Consider the following 10,246-nt stretch of genomic DNA (forward strand, 5'->3'; position numbering starts at 1 on the left):
TCCAAAGTACAGAGTCAACCCAAATCAGATAGGGACAAGACTCAAAGTACACCCTGAAGCAGTCTAGCTTCAGCTTTTAGTTTGTGGAATCAAATGATTTACTTCAAAGGGATAAATAAGAAAGGAAAAACAGGAATATGAATCATTAAGCCTCAGAGCTGCAGAGTAGCCTGCCTTCCCTGCATATCCTGCTGCAGTCAGGGGTAAGGATGTTGCTCTGGGAGCCCCTGCAGCCCTCTCCCCACAGTCTGGCCAGTTGCAGCCCTGCCAGTGCTCTGCTGGGCTGGAGCCCAAGGCCTGTGCTCTTCCAGGCTGGCACTGGGCAGCAGGCTGCTCGTCTGCAGTTCTGGGGTCTCAGTACAGTCCTGACCTCAGGGCATTGCTGGCATTGCCACCCCCGGGGGACACTGTAGTGGTTGTGACTTGCAGCAGGTTTCTCACTGGGCTCCTGGGCTGCTTTTGACAACCTTGGAAGTCTGCAGGGAAGCCACCATGATGCCACAGTCCCACAGGGACTCTGCTGTGGCAGCCTGCTTGTGCCTTTGGGAGCAGGAGACAGGCCAGCTTCATGCACTCAGAGCTATGAGGGGCTATTGTTTCCCAGACAGGGGAGCACATCTTTAGAACTTCATGGTTGACAGGAAATGAAATAAGTAAAAATCTTTTTTATGTAAGTTTAATTTATGAATGAGTATAGAAGATGAAATTTTACATAGTAAGTATCTAAGCATGTGTGTCTTTATTTGATTATTCATCCAAGTATCTATGGAAGCCAGGCCCCGATGCTGTGCGGGATGGCCCCTGCACCTTTGGCCCTGTGTTCTTTGTGCCTTTGATGAAGGAATCCCCCCAAGACCTGTGGGCGTCCATTCAGGAGGTGGGCAGTGCTTGCTGGAAGGTAGGTGGAGAGAGAAGAGGCAGCGGGCACAGAGCCACCTGCTCCAGTGTGCGTGTGGACGGACTCTTGTGCACCCAGAGTTCTCTGGGCTCTGAGGCCGTGATGATGACCACTGTTTATTTGCATGATGTATAAGCTTCTCACCAGTTCTCTTAGGAATTACTTTGGAATGTGGAGGTCTTACAAAATTATTCCTTTTTCATTTCAGGATGTCAGCGGTCCCTCAGAGCTTAGTCTTACACGAATCTAAGACAGCCCTCAGCCCAGGGAGAGAGGTCTTTAATGTGTGATCCCCTTTTCCAGTGTCAGTGGGCAGAGACCAGGGCACTCAGGACTGGCGAGTGCCTTGTTTGGAGCTAGACAGGTGGCCAGCACTGGAAGGACCGTGCACAGTGTCTAACCTTAAAATGACCCTGCTCTGTGGGAATCCCTTTAGGCGCGAGGTGGAACACATTGTTATAACTGAATTACACACTGAAGTCTTTCCTTACCCAACCCTAACTGCCAAAACACACCTGTGTGGAGCCTCTGCTCACCCACACAACCCCAGCCCACCTGCTGAGCACAGACACTAGCCCAGCACCCCGACCTATGCAGCTGTGAATGTAGAATGTATCTATTATCTTAGATGGGTGCTAGGCTTTGTCTAACAACCACATACTTTTCCCCTTTGTCATTCCAAAGTTATGTTTATTAAGGTAGGAGACAATAATACTTTGTTTAGGAGTTTGCTTACTTGGTTTGTAACTTACAAATATTTAAACAGAATACATGGGGCTCCCCTAGCACTCTCACCCAGGTCCTGCATGGGTTGGGCGCAGGCCTGGTTTGGGAGCCTCTGCTGTCCAGCTTCGGAAAGGGGCCATTCATTCATCTCTGTGGCCGTGGGCTCAAGTTTCCCTCTCACCGCATGGACTGAAACTCAACACCCACATCATCACTGTGAGTGTTATACTTTAGTATTCTTAGTTTTCATCAGCACAGCTTTACTGTCCTAAACCACGCTTGCCAAAGAAGATGAGAGTTGTACATAATATTATTGTTCATTCCAGAGCTTTGAGAAAGGCCAACAAGTTTCATGGAAGGCATGACACAGCAGTGGAGGCCCCAAGACTGCTTGAACATCAAAACCCCTTTGGAAACCTTGCCTTCACTTTACATTAGTGGGGCCACAAACCCTAAACTGTGAAATCATGGGACTTATACAGTCTCAACCAAGCCCTGGCACTGAGTAAGACCTGCCTCACATGAGGTGTGATTAAAAAATACAGTGTGTGTGTGTCAATAAAACAGTTCATGGTGGTAAAAGACCCATTGCGTTCATCCATCTCAGAATCCCCCATCTCTTCCAGCACACTCATCCCTTCCTCCTTGCCACTTTCTGAAGCAGCTCTAGAAGTCTTTTGTGTCTTTAGAAGATGTGACCACAAGTCATGGTGAATATTGCTGCCAAGCTCCATCCACCAGAAAAGCAGGCTCATGAGAACATGACAGCGTGTCCTCATTCACTGTAGCCACCAGGTCTGGGACTGTTCCACTTCTGGTTCCACCCAGTCAAAACACCTTGAAAGGTCAACGCTTTGAATTGATGCAGGACCTCACGACAGCCAGGACAATGTAAAGGGTGCTTTAGAAAGTGGCAAGAATGATGGGTTAAATGTGTTCAGGGAGAGGGGGACTATTTTGAGAAGGATTAACAGCAATATGTCTTTTATTGTAATACATTTTTAAAGTTTAAACAGGCACCATATGTTTCAACCACCCTTTGTACCGGCTGACTCAGCACCCCATAAATAGCCTGACTTTACTCTGTGTTTCTGAGACAGCTCAGGCCACGTCACTGTGGGGCCAATGTCAGCATGAGGTCAGCTTTGCTCACCATAATCCGTGATGCACTGGGAAAGCTAGTGTTCAGTGTCAGGAGTGTGGCTTGGGCATGTTTATTGACTTATTCTTGGTTTTTGTCTCCCTGTGCAGTTCAGGCTGGCAGTACACTCACTGTATAACCCAGACTGGCCTTGGATTCAGGGTGATCCTCCTGCCTTCACCCCTGAGACCTGGGGGACAGCCATGTGCCTCTGTGCCCGGTATAGTCAGTATTCTTCATAATACTTCTATTTCACTTATTTATGTGGTTATTGTGCTATTCCACTGTAATAATTCAAGTCCAATAGAGGTGGAGGCATTTTTGTCTCAAAGCCTAGAACTTTTGCTGGTACCTGGATTACCAATCACTATTGTTTAATGAATAAATATTACCTAGTTACTGTTAACATGAGTAACAACATAAAATTAGCATTTTAGGCAAATATACATTGATTTACATCCTATAAATATTTACTTCCATTAAAGTCAAGAGCTACCTGTGGGGACCATTCTGAGTTCTTTCACTGAATATTTTGTTGTACGTTTTGTGACTTTGTAGGTTGGCAAAAAGACCCACTCAGAAGCGCTCTAGGGTCATGGAATCACATGGTACTTGGGTCTCTCCTTAGCCTGCCTGTCCTTGGTTGCATTATATTGCAACTTTCTCTTTGGGGAATACTGGCCCTATCCACAAACCCTTTCTCAGCCTATCTCCGCATTGTTTCAGGCTGGTTTGGGACCAATCAAACGGTTTTAAATAAGAGAATATTTACTAACCCCTTGGAGCAGGTGATAGCTCACATTCCTGACATTCTGACTCCAGAGAAGTTGCTAACTTTCAACAAGATCAATCTCATGATAAATAATATCCCCATCAAAAGGATAACATGCTTCTTCACCATTCTATAAATCATTACTTTACTGCTGGATGCAGTCAGATCATGATGAAGTTTTATGCTTAGAATGTGCCCTTCATTCCAGGCTGGTTGTACCACGTTCTCTTTCACACAGTATAACTTGGTAACAGTGTGACAGTGAGCACTTGCTGTTGTAGTTACTTTAGGGATAATGGCAAAAACACCATCCACCACACACTCTGGCATCAACCTTTCATAAAGAATGTGGAGAAACTGCCACACGCTAGGAGAATCTACTCCTGTGAATTCTCTATTCATGCTTTATATCAGTTTTCTTCCACATCTTATTTGCTAGAAAACTCAGCCAACTTTACCCCTTACCTTTGGCAGGTGTATAGGCCCATCTCAGAAACATTTAGGTATATTAGCAGTGCCATGACTTTATTTTACTTTTCTTCCCTAATTTCTTTTCACTTTTATGCTTTAATTTACCTTATCCTATTTAGTCACTTGGTATCAGTTGTCTCAAATACTTTTTGGGTATAAATAGGAGTATAATTTAGGAAACACATGTTTAACACAAGATTTGTGCAAGATGATAACCTTTTTAGTCATCGCATTTCTCCTTACCTGCACATAGTGCTTGCCTACTTTTTTTCCCTATGGATTGAAAAATTCATCTCAGACATCAAATGTGAAAAATTCACATCAAAAGTACGATTGATGTCTGTTTTGAAAACCATACCAGATACTTCAGTTCCTTTGTATAAATGAAATGCCTACACTGCAGCTGATTAACTGGTTCTTTTCCATTATTAACTCTACTAAATGAAATCACTTCTCTTAAACATCTCTTACCTAGGTTTCTGCCAGCTGAGCACATATTTTACACTACAGTCTAACCCTAGCGTAGTAGACTGCTGTACATAAGCACTGCTTTTCTCCCAAAAGAGGACAAGGGGGTCTTTTCCTAGATCCCAAAGGAAGTCCATCTCCATGAACCTGAATCCAAACAAGACCCTTAACACAGCTGTCATGGAAGCCCCAGACCCCTCCATGATATTTAAGGGTGGATATTTAAAATCTAAAGTCATGGACTGATAGTAGGATTGTGCCTACTAATGGATTTTGTCATTTCTTGCTTTCAAACTATTTGGAGGTAGTGGATATTTGCTCCCAATATGATATGATACCATAAGACATGATACCACACAATACGATACAACACTGTATGATAAGATACAATACGGGGTAACAGAAGTGAGCCAAGGATAGTGTCGGCTAGATACAATACACTAGTATATATGCTGAGCTGAGAGTTAATTTATGTAGCTAGTTAAGTTTAAAAATATAAAAAAGAGAAAAGTCAAAACAAAATAAAAATAGATAAGAACCTGTCTTCCCAAAATAGAAACTTATAAAGCAGACAATGCTAAGTTATCACCTGCCCCATAACCTCTGGGTTGGACTTGAGGAAATCTAAAAATTCAGAGTAACTGGTTTCTAGCTAAGTAACTGATTCCATGCTGCTTATCTGTATATGGACAGGACAAACAAACAATTTTGGACTTCTTCATTTGAAATCAATCCCTTTGTATGAACATTCATCATAAGATTTCTTCTTATTTCCAGGAAATATCTTCTTAATTTTCTCCTTTTGTTCATGATTTTATTCTTCAACTTCATAAAGCAAAGTATTCTGGTTGATACAAACATTAATTGTTTCAGTTGGATCTAAGAGAAGGGACTTAAGATTGAGCAAAAAATATGTAAAGGACAGAATCTAAGGAGGTGGGTAGAGGCCTGTTCATATGGAACTTCATGTGCTGTGCTGAAGGGGCCACAGTGTCTTTTGTACTATTGTACTAAAATGCTAAAAAACTAAAATGCAAAGTTAAAAAGATTGACTGGAGCATTGGCCACACAGTTATAGATTAACTGACACATCATCAGACTGTTTTGTATGCATCATCACCCTAGTAACCTGTTTGCTGTGTCAACCTTTGTTCCCTTTGTGGCAGACAAATGTTCCTGGAATTAGCAGATCAAGGCCTGTGGAGTAAGAATAGAAAGGGCTAATCACCAACTGTGAAACGTCTCTGACCCCAAGCAAAGGGGAACAAAGGCCTTCTGCATTCTTGCTCCTTTCACATCACTCTTTACTTTGCGGTTTAATTGCTATAAAAATCTGTCAAAATTTTAACCCAGTTGCACTGCTTTGCAAACTCCACATGCACTGTGCTGCTGGTGCCAGCTTAAATAAAAGCACTCTTTTTCTTTTTAAAATAAGATGTCTTTTTCTTGAATAACAGCTTGGACTTTGTTTTGGGGGTACAACATTTGGGGGCTCGTCCAGGATTACATGGGGACCCCTCCCCATATTTTTTTCACCAATCGATTGGCTCACAATATCTGTAAGTATTTGAGTCTTTTGTTCTTTGTAATTTGAGTACGCACATTTGAAGTTGCAGATGAGCCTGACTCCTTCTGCACCAGAGCGGGACACCCTCCAGGAAAGGACTTCTAGCCCATTTGTGATTTGGGGCTTTTTGTCCATTTGGTTTTGTGCTTGGTATATTTTTACTGTGCAGCCATTTGTTCATTTGAATGTCTTACCTCAGTACTAACATTCAGGTTTCTTTCATTTCTCTTAAACTTTAAACTACTGTTGTAGGTTCCATGCAGCTTATTGGACTTAAGGGTCATAATTATAATTTATTTCCCTTTAGGTCACTGAACCACAGACAGAAAAACCTTTGTCTTTAATGTTGGTCTTGTCTTTTATGGTGCATTTTTTATTGTTTTAGTCCTCAACTGATTATTTACAACCTTGGCATGCCTTTAAAAAGTATTTTTCTTTCTGGTTAAAATGTAAATATATATGCATATATATATATATATGCATATATATTTACACATATATATATATGTTTTTTAAGTAAATGTTCATTTTTATCCATATATGTGTACCTATATGAATGAGTACATTTGTTCTGGGAACTTGGTACATGTACATAACAAATCTTAATTCTTTTTTATCCCTTTTCTCTTATCTAATTCTTTTCTAGTAAAATATTGGGGAGTTGTGAAATAGTATTCTCCTCTAAAAAATTTGAAAACAGAACACTGTACATTATACTATGAATCAGGAATGTGAATGTTGTCACTGTATTCAGGAAGGAAAGTCATCTGAGTCCTAAACAGGTAAAAAGGGACTTATGTTTTTGGCTTTTGAAGATAGCAATGCAGATATTTACCACTCACTTTATATACAAAAATTAGCATATGAACCAAAAATAGTAATAGAGAAAGAATCCTTAAATTAATCACATTTGCAAATATTTTTCTTGGTTCTATTTTTTCCAAATATACAGGATGAAGAGACAGATGTTCTCTGTGTCTGAGTAATTGTCTTGTATGCGTAAGGCCCTGGAATCATCCCTAGCACCAGCCAACCAATCAACCAACCAACCAACCAGCAAACAAGAGCACTTAGCAAAAAATGAAACAAAAACAAAAACAGCAACACATGTGTGCATGTGTGTACATCTGTCTGGTGTCCCTCTTCTTATAAATCCACCAGGATTCAATTATGAGTGCTCCAGCCTAATGACCTTATCTAACCCTAAATCCCCTCCCAAAGGCTGCACCTCTAAACTCTGTAATCAGATTGTTTCACTCTTGCGTCTTGAGACAGACTTTGAACTCACTCCCTCCTGTTGCTCAGGGTGGCCTCCACAGTGATTCTCCTGCCTCAGGTTCCTGAGTGATGAAATTACAGGACTGTACAAACATTTGTTTTTAGCCAACATGCGCATGCAGTGTGACCCTGATATGAAGTAGTGGGCCCCTAAATATGATCCCATCTCTCTCTCTCTTTCTTGGTTTTATGAGACAGGGTCTCATTATGTAGTGCAGGGTGACCTTGAACTCATTGGCTCACTGTATAGCTCAGGATAGCCTTGAAAGTGTAGAAATTCAACTGCCTCAGCCTCCTGAGCATTGTATTTACAGGTATGTATTACCATGCCTGGCTTTCTATCTCTTTCTAGAAGTACACAAGAGAGATCTCAGTTGTGTACAGGGCATCTGTGGTGTATTAATGCTCAATATATAACATCCAGGTGAGATGAATCGGCATGGTGCTGGGTGTGGAAGACCCACCTGAGGATTGCTATCCACAGCATAACAAAAGAACCAGAGGGGAAAAGAACCAGAGTGGTGTGCTGTGGATTCTTCTGTAGAAGCTTGTGGCACTGACCTTCTGGATGTGAGCTCAGCTGTTCTCATCTTCAGAGGAACTTAGGTCCTTGCTGTCACTGAGGATGGTTGAGATTCTCTAGGGAGTTTTGATCTGTACCTTGAGTGTTGCTTCCTGCCTCCAGTGCAGATCCCTCAGCCTGCTGGCACAGAGCCTTCCACTGGTACAGACTTCCTAGCTTCCACCACTGACCTCTGGGCCTTCCCAGTGCAGATCCAGATCCGGAAACATACTTGTGTGAGACACTGCTGTGATGCTAGGCCCCCAGGTGGACTCATGAAAGACATTGCTCCAGGTCTTCAGCTGGAGTCCTTGAGGTCACTGTCATTGGAACCAGGTCCTGAGCTGAATTCTTTTGGATCTCTGGTGTCTGGACAGATCTCTTTCACTCCTTTGCATTTGACTTTTGGGTTAATATTATATTTAATTTATATTAATATAATTAATATAATTAATATTATATTTAAATTAAATATAATTAATATTATATTTAATTTATATATTTAATTTATATTATTTTATTTGGGTTAATATTATATTTAATTTATATTATAATTTTGCATTTGGGTTAATATTATAAAATAACCCTATGTGTCCTGTATTAAAATCTTTTCACTTGTAAGCCCTGACTACAACAGCATCTTAAATGATTATTAGTAGCTCAGTGTGTGTTCTCCAAGCATCACATCATCAGGTGTACTCCTGCCTGCACCATCATTGTGGTTTCCAACCCCATGGACATTCTTACATGTGCTACTGGAAACTAAGTGGACTGCCCAACCACTGTCTGATTGGAAATAGATTCAATCTGGATCCTGCTAGATTTCACTATCTTATGTCTGAAAATATTGGCCTTCATCCCAGCAGCTGCCAGGATGGATTCTGGGAGAACATGGCCATGGCAGTGTGGTTGTCTGGAGTGGAGTAAATGTAGCAGGTGTTTCCCTCCAGGAACTGAATCTGGAAATGAGTACAGATGATGATAGTGAAAATTGGAAAGAAGTGTGTAGGATGAAAAATTGGAAAGTGTGTGGTAGTTGAAAGTGCCTGTGCAGTCATCAGGCAAACCGATTACAACAACTGGGCCATAGTGTTAAGTGTGGCTGAGCTTACTGAGTCCATCTTGAATCTATCCAGTGTCATCACTTACAAAATTGAGAATGAAGCCTTCCTGTGCCTGCCCTGCATCGTGACTGCTCAGGGCTTAACCAGCATTATCAACCAGAAGCTGAAGAGATTGCTCAGCTCCAGAAAAGTGCAGATACCCTGTGGGACCAGAAGGACCTAAAAGACCTGTGACTACTGTGTGCTGGGCTGTAGAAGTTTGAGAGTAGAATATATTTATTGAGAGAAAAAAAGCTTTTGTCTGAGAGAGACAGAAGGGGTCCTGAGTGGAAAAAACTCTGTCTTCTCCAGGTACTTTTATAGAGTAAAATCATGGGCTGAGATGGGCTCAAGGTGGGAAAAACTGGGAAATCACAAGGCAGATGGGCAGAAGATGAGACAGAACTATGGTTAGCCAATAAGATTAATAGTTCAGGTAAAATTGATTCTGTTAGGGACAAATGGGGAAGAGAGTCATGTAGAAAGTGGGCCTTCTTAGAGAGCAGTGACTCTTCCCTAGGAGGGTTGGGAGGGTGACTCTTGACTATCTCAGAGTGATATAGGGCCATTTAAAATATCAGTCCTTAGGATAGGGATGTATTTGTTTGATCTTTTGTCTTGAGGCCTGGCCCACAGCAGGAGGTGCCTGTCTCTCCCATAGTTGCAAGGTATCTGGGCTTCTGCACTGGCTCCTTTGAAGACCTAGCCCTGTCTCACTGCTTAGAGTATTTCTAACTAACTCAGCAGAGTACAACAATCTCCCCTCTGAAGAAGTAACCTGAACTGCTGTGAGGGGGTAATGGGCAGTGACTGATCTGGCTTCTTAAGGCAGAAGAGGGTTGTAGTGTTTGAACGGCAGTCAGAGGTATGTCTGCAGAGATCCTGTCTAGAAGCCCTCGATAGACACCAGGCATTTTCATCTTGGGTAGGCGCACAGCTTTAAGTCTTTTGTCCTTTGCTGAGTTGTAAGGCTCTCATCAGAGCTATGAGCTCTGCTAGCTGAGCACTAGTTCCAGGTGAAAGCGAGGAGCTTTCAAGAGTGTAGTGTAAGTTATCACTGTATCCTCTGCCTTTCTTTATGCATCTTCCATGAAGGAGCTGCCTTTACAAAAGAGGGTTAAATCTGGGTCTGTAAGCGGGGTGTCTATAAGTCTTTTCCAGCTGCATAGGTATGAAGAATTACCTCCGTCCAGTGATCTCGTGGAGGATTCCAAATGATACAGGGGAATGAGACTCCTGACCTGCTGTGTCCGCGAGTTC

General features: G+C 42.1%; 1 pseudogene; it reads left to right on the plus strand.

The window, feature by feature from the left end:
- The first annotated feature begins 209 nt into the window (after positions 1–209).
- LOC100715027 (L-lactate dehydrogenase B chain-like) lies at positions 210–9,181 on the plus strand (annotated as a pseudogene).
- Positions 9,182–10,246: the final 1,065 nt, after the last annotated feature.

Source organism: Cavia porcellus, unplaced genomic scaffold (genome assembly GCF_034190915.1).
Source record: "Cavia porcellus strain 051 isolate PalLab524CR breed Dunkin Hartley unplaced genomic scaffold, mCavPor4.1 scaffold_14, whole genome shotgun sequence".
Lineage (NCBI taxonomy): Eukaryota > Metazoa > Chordata > Mammalia > Rodentia > Caviidae > Cavia > Cavia porcellus.